Below are 7,113 nucleotides of genomic sequence, written 5' to 3'. Positions count from 1 at the left end.
GATCACAGATTATTGTCCTTTTTCATCTAGGACCTCTTAATAAGGATCTATGAGAGATTTTAGATTTTTCATATAAAAATCAATATTTGGTGGGAAATGTCCTTTTTATTCTAGGACCTCTTAATAATGATCTATGAGTGATTTTAGATTTTCCATATAAAAATCGATATTTGGTGGGAAATTATGAGTGATCACAGATTATTGTCCTTTTTCATCTAGGACCTCTTAATAAGGATCTAGGGGTGATTTTAGATTTTTCATATAAAAATCGGTATTTGGTGGGAAATATAAGTGACCACAGATTATTGTACGTTTTATTCTAGGACCTCTTAATAAGGATCTATGAGTAATTTTAGATTTTTCATATGAAAATCAATATTTTGTGGGAAGTAAGAGTGATCACAGATAATTGCCCTTTTTATTCTAGGACCTTTTAATAAGGATCTATGAGTGATTTTAGATTTTCCATATAAAAATCGATATTTGGTGGGGAATATGAGTGATCACAGATTATTGTCCTTTCCATCTAGGACCTCTTCATAAGGATCTATGAGTGATTTTAGATTTTTCATATAAAAATCGATATTTGGTGGGAAATAAGAGTGATCACAGATTATTTCCCTTTTTATTCTAGGACCTCTTAATAAGGATCTATGAGTAATTGTAGATTATCCATATAAAAATCGATATTTGCTGGGAAATATGAGTGATTCCAGATTATTGTCTTTTTTCATCTAGGAGCTCTTAATAAGGATATATGAGAGATTTTAGATTTTCCATATAAAAATCGATATTTGGTAGGAAATAAGAGTGATCACCGATTATTGCCCTTTTTCATCTAGGACCTCTTAATAAGTATCTATGAGAGATTTTAGATTTTCCATATAAAAATCGATATTTGGTGGGAAATATGAAATTATTGTATTTTTTCATTTAGGACCTCTTAATAAGGATATATGAGAGATTTTAGATTTTTCATATAAAAATCGATATTTGGTGGGAAATAAGAGTGATCACAGTTTATTGTCCGTTTTATTCTAGGACCTCTTAATAAAGATCTATGAGTGATTTTAGATTTTCCAAATAAAAATCGATATTTGTTGGGAAATATGAGTGATCACAGATTATTGTCCTTTTTCATCTAGGACCTCTTAATAAGAATCTAGGGGTGATTTTAGATTTTTCATATAAAAATTGATATTTGGTGGGAAATATAAGTGATCACAGTTTATTGTTCGTTTTATTCTAGGACCTCTTAATAAAGATCTATGAGTGATTTTAGATTTTCCATCTAAAAATCGATATTTGGTGGGAAATATGAGTGATCACAGATTATTGTCCTTTTAAGAAGGTTCTATGAGTGATTTTAGATTTTCCATATAAAAATCGATATTTGGTAGGAAATAAGAGTGATCACCGATTATTGCCCTTTTTCATCTAGGACCTCTTAATAAGTATCTATGAGAGATTTTAGATTTTCCATATAAAAATCGATATTTGGTGGGAAATATGAAATTATTGTATTTTTTCATTTAGGACCTCTTAATAAGGATATATGAGAGATTTTAGATTTTTCATATAAAAATCGATATTTGGTGGGAAATAAGAGTGATCACAGTTTATTGTCCGTTTTATTCTAGGACCTCTTAATAAAGATCTATGAGTGATTTTAGATTTTCCAAATAAAAATCGATATTTGTTGGGAAATATGAGTGATCACAGATTATTGTCCTTTTTCATCTAGGACCTCTTAATAAGAATCTAGGGGTGATTTTAGATTTTTCATATAAAAATTGATATTTGGTGGGAAATATAAGTGATCACAGTTTATTGTTCGTTTTATTCTAGGACCTCTTAATAAAGATCTATGAGTGATTTTAGATTTTCCATCTAAAAATCGATATTTGGTGGGAAATATGAGTGATCACAGATTATTGTCCTTTTTCATCTAGGACCTCTTAATAAGAATCTATGAGTGATTTTAGATTTTTCATATAAAAATCGATATTTGGTGGGAAATAAGAGTGATCACAGATTATTGTCCTTTTAAGAAGGTTCTATGAGTGATTTTAGATTTTCCATATAAAAATCAATATTTGGTGGGGAATATGAGTGATCCCAGATTATTGTCTTTTTTCATCTAGGAGCTCTTAATAAGGATCTATGAGTGATTTTAGATTTTCCATATAAAAATCGATATTTGGTGGGAAATATGAGTGATCACAGATTATTATTTTTTTCCTCTAGTCTTTCCTCAATCGTTGGTCTTTCTATTATTAAATTTTCACTTCAGTCGTACGTCTTTCTAAAGTGCAATTTTAGCTGCAATCTTTGGTCTTTCTGCTGTTAGATTTTAGCTTCAATCGTAGGTCTTTCTAAAGTTAAATTTTAGCTTCAATCGTAAGTCTTCTTTAGCCTCAATCGTAGGTCTTTCTATTGTTAAATTTTGGCCTAAATCGTTGGTATCTCCAAAGTCCAATTTAGCCTCAATCCTAGGTCTTTCTAAAGTTCAATTTAAGCTTCAATCGAACGTATTTCTAAAGTGAAAATTTAGCTTCAATCGTAGGTCTTTGTAAAGTTAAATTGTAGTTCGTGGGCCTTTCTAAAGTTAAACTTCAGCTTCAATCGTAGATCTTTCTAAAGTTAAATTTTAGCTTCAATCGTGGGCTTTTCTAAAGTTAAATTTCAGCATCAATCGTAGGTCTATCTAAAGTTAAATTTTAGCTTCAATTATAAATCTTTCTATTGTTAAATTTTAGCTTCAGTCGTAAGTCCTTCTGTTGTTAGGTTTTAGCTTCAATCGCTAGTCTTTCTATTGTTAAATTTTAGCCTGAATCGTAGGTTTTCCCGAATTCCAATTTAGCCTCAATCGTAGGTCTTATTAAAGTTAAATTTTAGCTTCAGTCTTAGGTATTTTTAAAGTTCAATATAGCCTTTCTTTTGGGTTTCTAGAATTCAATTTTAGCCTGAATCGTAGGCCTATCTAAAGTCCAATTTTTCTTCGCTCGTATGACTTTCTAAAGCTCAATTTAAGCTTCAATATTTGATCTTTCTGATGTTTAAATTTAGCTTCAATCTGTCTAAACTTAAATTTTAGCTTGAATATTAGGTCTATCTAAAGTTTAATTTTAGATTCAATCGTATGCCCTTCTAAAGTTTCATTTGATGAACATTGTGACTAATTGAATCAATTGGATCAGATTCTCTCTTGGCCAACTATTGTCAAACCAGAGACAACTGTATCATCCGAAAGGTTTTTCACCAGGAAAAAAACTCTCGACAACAAAAGACCAGCGTATTTTACTAATTTTAAAGAACTCTGCAGCATTTAAAACAGTCGGTTAAGCTCTTTATAACTCGCTCCATTTCATACATATCTCTGTTATGACAACTCATCACATTCTCCAACATTTTTGACATTTTTTTTCTTCCTGTCTATTATGATGATTTATAATCAAATATTAAATCTTTATGCTTTTTTGCCCCCCTTTTCTCCTATTATTATTTGTTTTTTTTTTTGGTTGCGTTTATTATTTGCTCTCCCAAAGTGTATAAATTTTGATTTCAATCACAGAAAATTCTTGTTACACAGGCTTAGCGTAACAAACTTTGTCTTTGGCTTCTACTTATTTACTTGGAATTTTACCACCAAAGAAAACAAAAAACGTTACATTCATCAAAATTGTCATTTGCTTTCAACCAAAAATAGTTCTACATGAACTACTAACTCATCTAAATATTGTACAAGCAAAGATTTTAAGAGAGAAGAAGCTGCTTTATTGTCACACATACACAAACACTGGCCCAACCCACTGCTTTAATTCAATTAGTTTGGAAAACAAATAGTTTATAAAACTACAGATTTTGTGGTGGCACTAAAGTTTATTTTAAGTTTAAGCCCATTTGGTAAATTATATTGCTCTGAGAGCTAGAGATTTTACGCGTTTTTGTAATTGGCCAAAAACACAAAAGACAGCGCAGCAGAGGCATTATTACATGGTGGTTTTAAGTTTTAGAACAATGAAATTTTGTGCCACACAGATAGTTTGCAAACTTAATTTTCTATTATTATGAAATTTTGGAGGAACTTTTTGGGTTTGTTGTTATTAGTTTTTGGTGAAATTTAATTTGTGGAGGTAGAACAGTAATTGTATTAGTATTTTTTTTTCATAAATAATCTAGATTTTTGGATAATTATAAGAGGTAAACTTTGACATATTTCAAAATATTTTTCAATCTTAGCAAGTATTATCCCATAATTTAAGTGTCACGTGTACTTTACTTACCGAACTTAACTGTCTATTGGTTCATTGCTTCACGTAATTTGTGACCATCTCTTTTTTATATATAAAAAGGTAGTTTTCTCTATAGAAGGCCAAACGCGGGAAGTGATATTACTATATCCAGCTTCGATGCCCTTTCCGATTCCATATCGAAGATTCTTGAGAGTTGTCCGAACAGTGAAATTATTGTTGCTGGTGATTTTTATGTTCACAATTCCTCTTGGCTTCACCATTCAAGTCATACGTCTACAGAAGGCCAATATGTTGAACTATTCGCGGCGCACAATCACCTTTGCAATTAGTGAATTAACCAACGCATATTTCATGCGTTGATGCTAACCTTTTAAGCACTTTATACCGTGCCGGCAAATTTCCAGTATATTGGAAGGTTACTAATGTAACGCCATTTCCTAAAAGGGAGAGGCTAACAACCCTGAAAATTATCGCCCAACAGCAATTTGTTCTGCACTTTCCAAAGTCATGGAAAGTATGGTTAACTACCATCTTGTGAAATATTTAGAGTCCAACAATTTACTCAGCGACCGGCAGTATGGTTTTCGTAGAGGACGCTCTACGGGAGACCTGCTAGCCTTCCTATCGGAAAAATGGTGTCGTTCCATACACCGTTTTGGCGAAAGTAAATTGGTGGCTCTAGATATTTCTAAAGCGTTTGATAGAGTATGGCATGGTGCGCTTTTAGCATAACTTATTGCTTTTGGTGTCGGTAATAGCTTCTCGCGATTTATATCGAGCTTTCTCAGAGATCGCACTATACGAGTTGTTATAGATGGAATCTCATCAAACGAGTTCAAGATCAATTCAGGGGTACCGCAAGGCTCCGTTCTTTCTCCTACTCTATTTCTTATCTTTATAAACGACCTTCTACGTCAAACTTCCAACCCTATCTACTCTTTTGCAGATGACAGCAACATTTGCCATTCATATGCATTCAATTATAGACCAAGCGTATCGGAGATTGGGGCAATGAGGCAAAACATGAAACATCTGTTTTCATGAGTGGTGTAAATATTAAGGAATCAGAAGCTCTTGATGTTCTAGGCATGAGTATTTAGTGCGATGTTCGCTGGACAAAACACATTTTTCGAGTGTCGAAAGAAGCATTCAAGTGCCTTGGTTTTCTAAAACGGTGTAAGAATTACTTCACACCATTTGATCTCCTTACTATTTACACCACTTATATCCGACCTAAAATGGAATACAACTCTCATGTGTGGGCCGGTGATTCGAAGTCTATTTTGGAGTTACTCGTCCGCGTAGGAGAAGTCGATGGTGCTTATCGGTGACAGTAGGGAATCCAGCTCTATTGACTCACTGGAACATCGTCGCAATGTGGGTTGTGTTTCACTGTTCTAACGATACTACAATGGAAGATGCTCTGCAGAAATTAGGGAACTTGTTTCCGAAACCCGTAGATAGAAGCCCGTGCTTCGACAAGGGCTCACCAATTCGTTGTCGACTGGACAGTGGATCGCACAATACATTACAGAGAAAATTCGTTCTTTAGCCGTACTGTCCGTATGTGGAATAATCTTCCTCCTGAAGTCTTTCCTGTCACTTTCAATATAAGAAAGTTCAAATCTAATATCCACAAACACTACTCCCTCTGTCCTCCCTCCCATAACCTATTTTCCTAGTTCCAACACAATGCTTTGCATGAGTAGGGGTCATCCCCTGAGTGCTGGTCCAAGAAAAAAAAATAGTAACTCTCTTTTAATACACAAACTTTAAAAACACATTTTTTAATTTGTTTTCCGTATGGAGTTATCAGTCTCCCATCTGACGCGTCCCAGGTGGCGGATAGGGGGAGCAATTGCCTAGTCTAGTGATACTGTTTCCTAAAACATGTCATTAGCCCTGACAAATGCTCGACCAATATCAATATCTTGAGACACTTTTTCTAACAAATGGTCTAAACTTATTGATATGGCTAGGTTTCGTAAAACGTGTTGTAATAGCCAACTATATAATATTGTGACACATTTTTTTTTTTTAACAAATGGTCACAGTAGGATATAATTGGTGCTAGGGTAATGCTATAACTGGCGATACATTTTAGAACAAATGGTCGCCTAGCGATAGTGCTCTTTTTATCTTTCTTGTTTTACTACCCGCGGACCAAAACTGTTCTGTTCTTTCCTCTCTCTGTTCTTTCCCTCTGTCTTTTCTCTCTCTCTTTCTTTTCCCCCACTTGTAAGGTTAACGTGGTTGGTAGCAGTGCCGAGAACCTGAATGGCTAATTAGTGGTTAAAGAAGATTAGTCGATAACAGCTCCCCTCCGGTGCTTATGACACGGGCCGGTTGTAATCTCTGTCTAGTCTATGTACGCCGTCACTGCATGGATGGTCCATCCCCTTACGTGCCTACTCGTGGGACCAAAAATGAACACAAATAACAACAACAACAACACAAACAACAACAACAACGCCCTGAAGAAAACCGTTGATCTCGGATCTTCTTCAGAAGACGACCTACTAGCCTCTAGTCAAGAGACTCTGGTCACAATGTCAGGCAGCTTGGGTGACCGTCAGAGCACTCTACTGCCCTCCAAAAACTTGACAAATGCACCTCTTCAATCGTATGCCAAGACTGGCGACCAATTGAAGAAGAAAAGAAAAAAGAGGAAGAGTCAGAAAGACATCCTTAAATCCCGTTACGCCAAGGCGATATTCATTCTTGACAAGATTGACAAGAATGCTGCCAGCGGTGCCCCCCATGAGCGTGATGAAGAAGATCGCGCTAAATACCAGGCTGTGGTAGATGAGTACCAAAAGTTTTTGGATTCCGTACCCAGTACATCAAAGGCAGCAGC

The sequence above is a fragment of the Calliphora vicina genome, chromosome 3 (genome assembly GCF_958450345.1).
Source record: "Calliphora vicina chromosome 3, idCalVici1.1, whole genome shotgun sequence".
NCBI lineage: Eukaryota > Metazoa > Arthropoda > Insecta > Diptera > Calliphoridae > Calliphora > Calliphora vicina.
Note: the sequence above shows the minus strand (reverse complement) of the source record.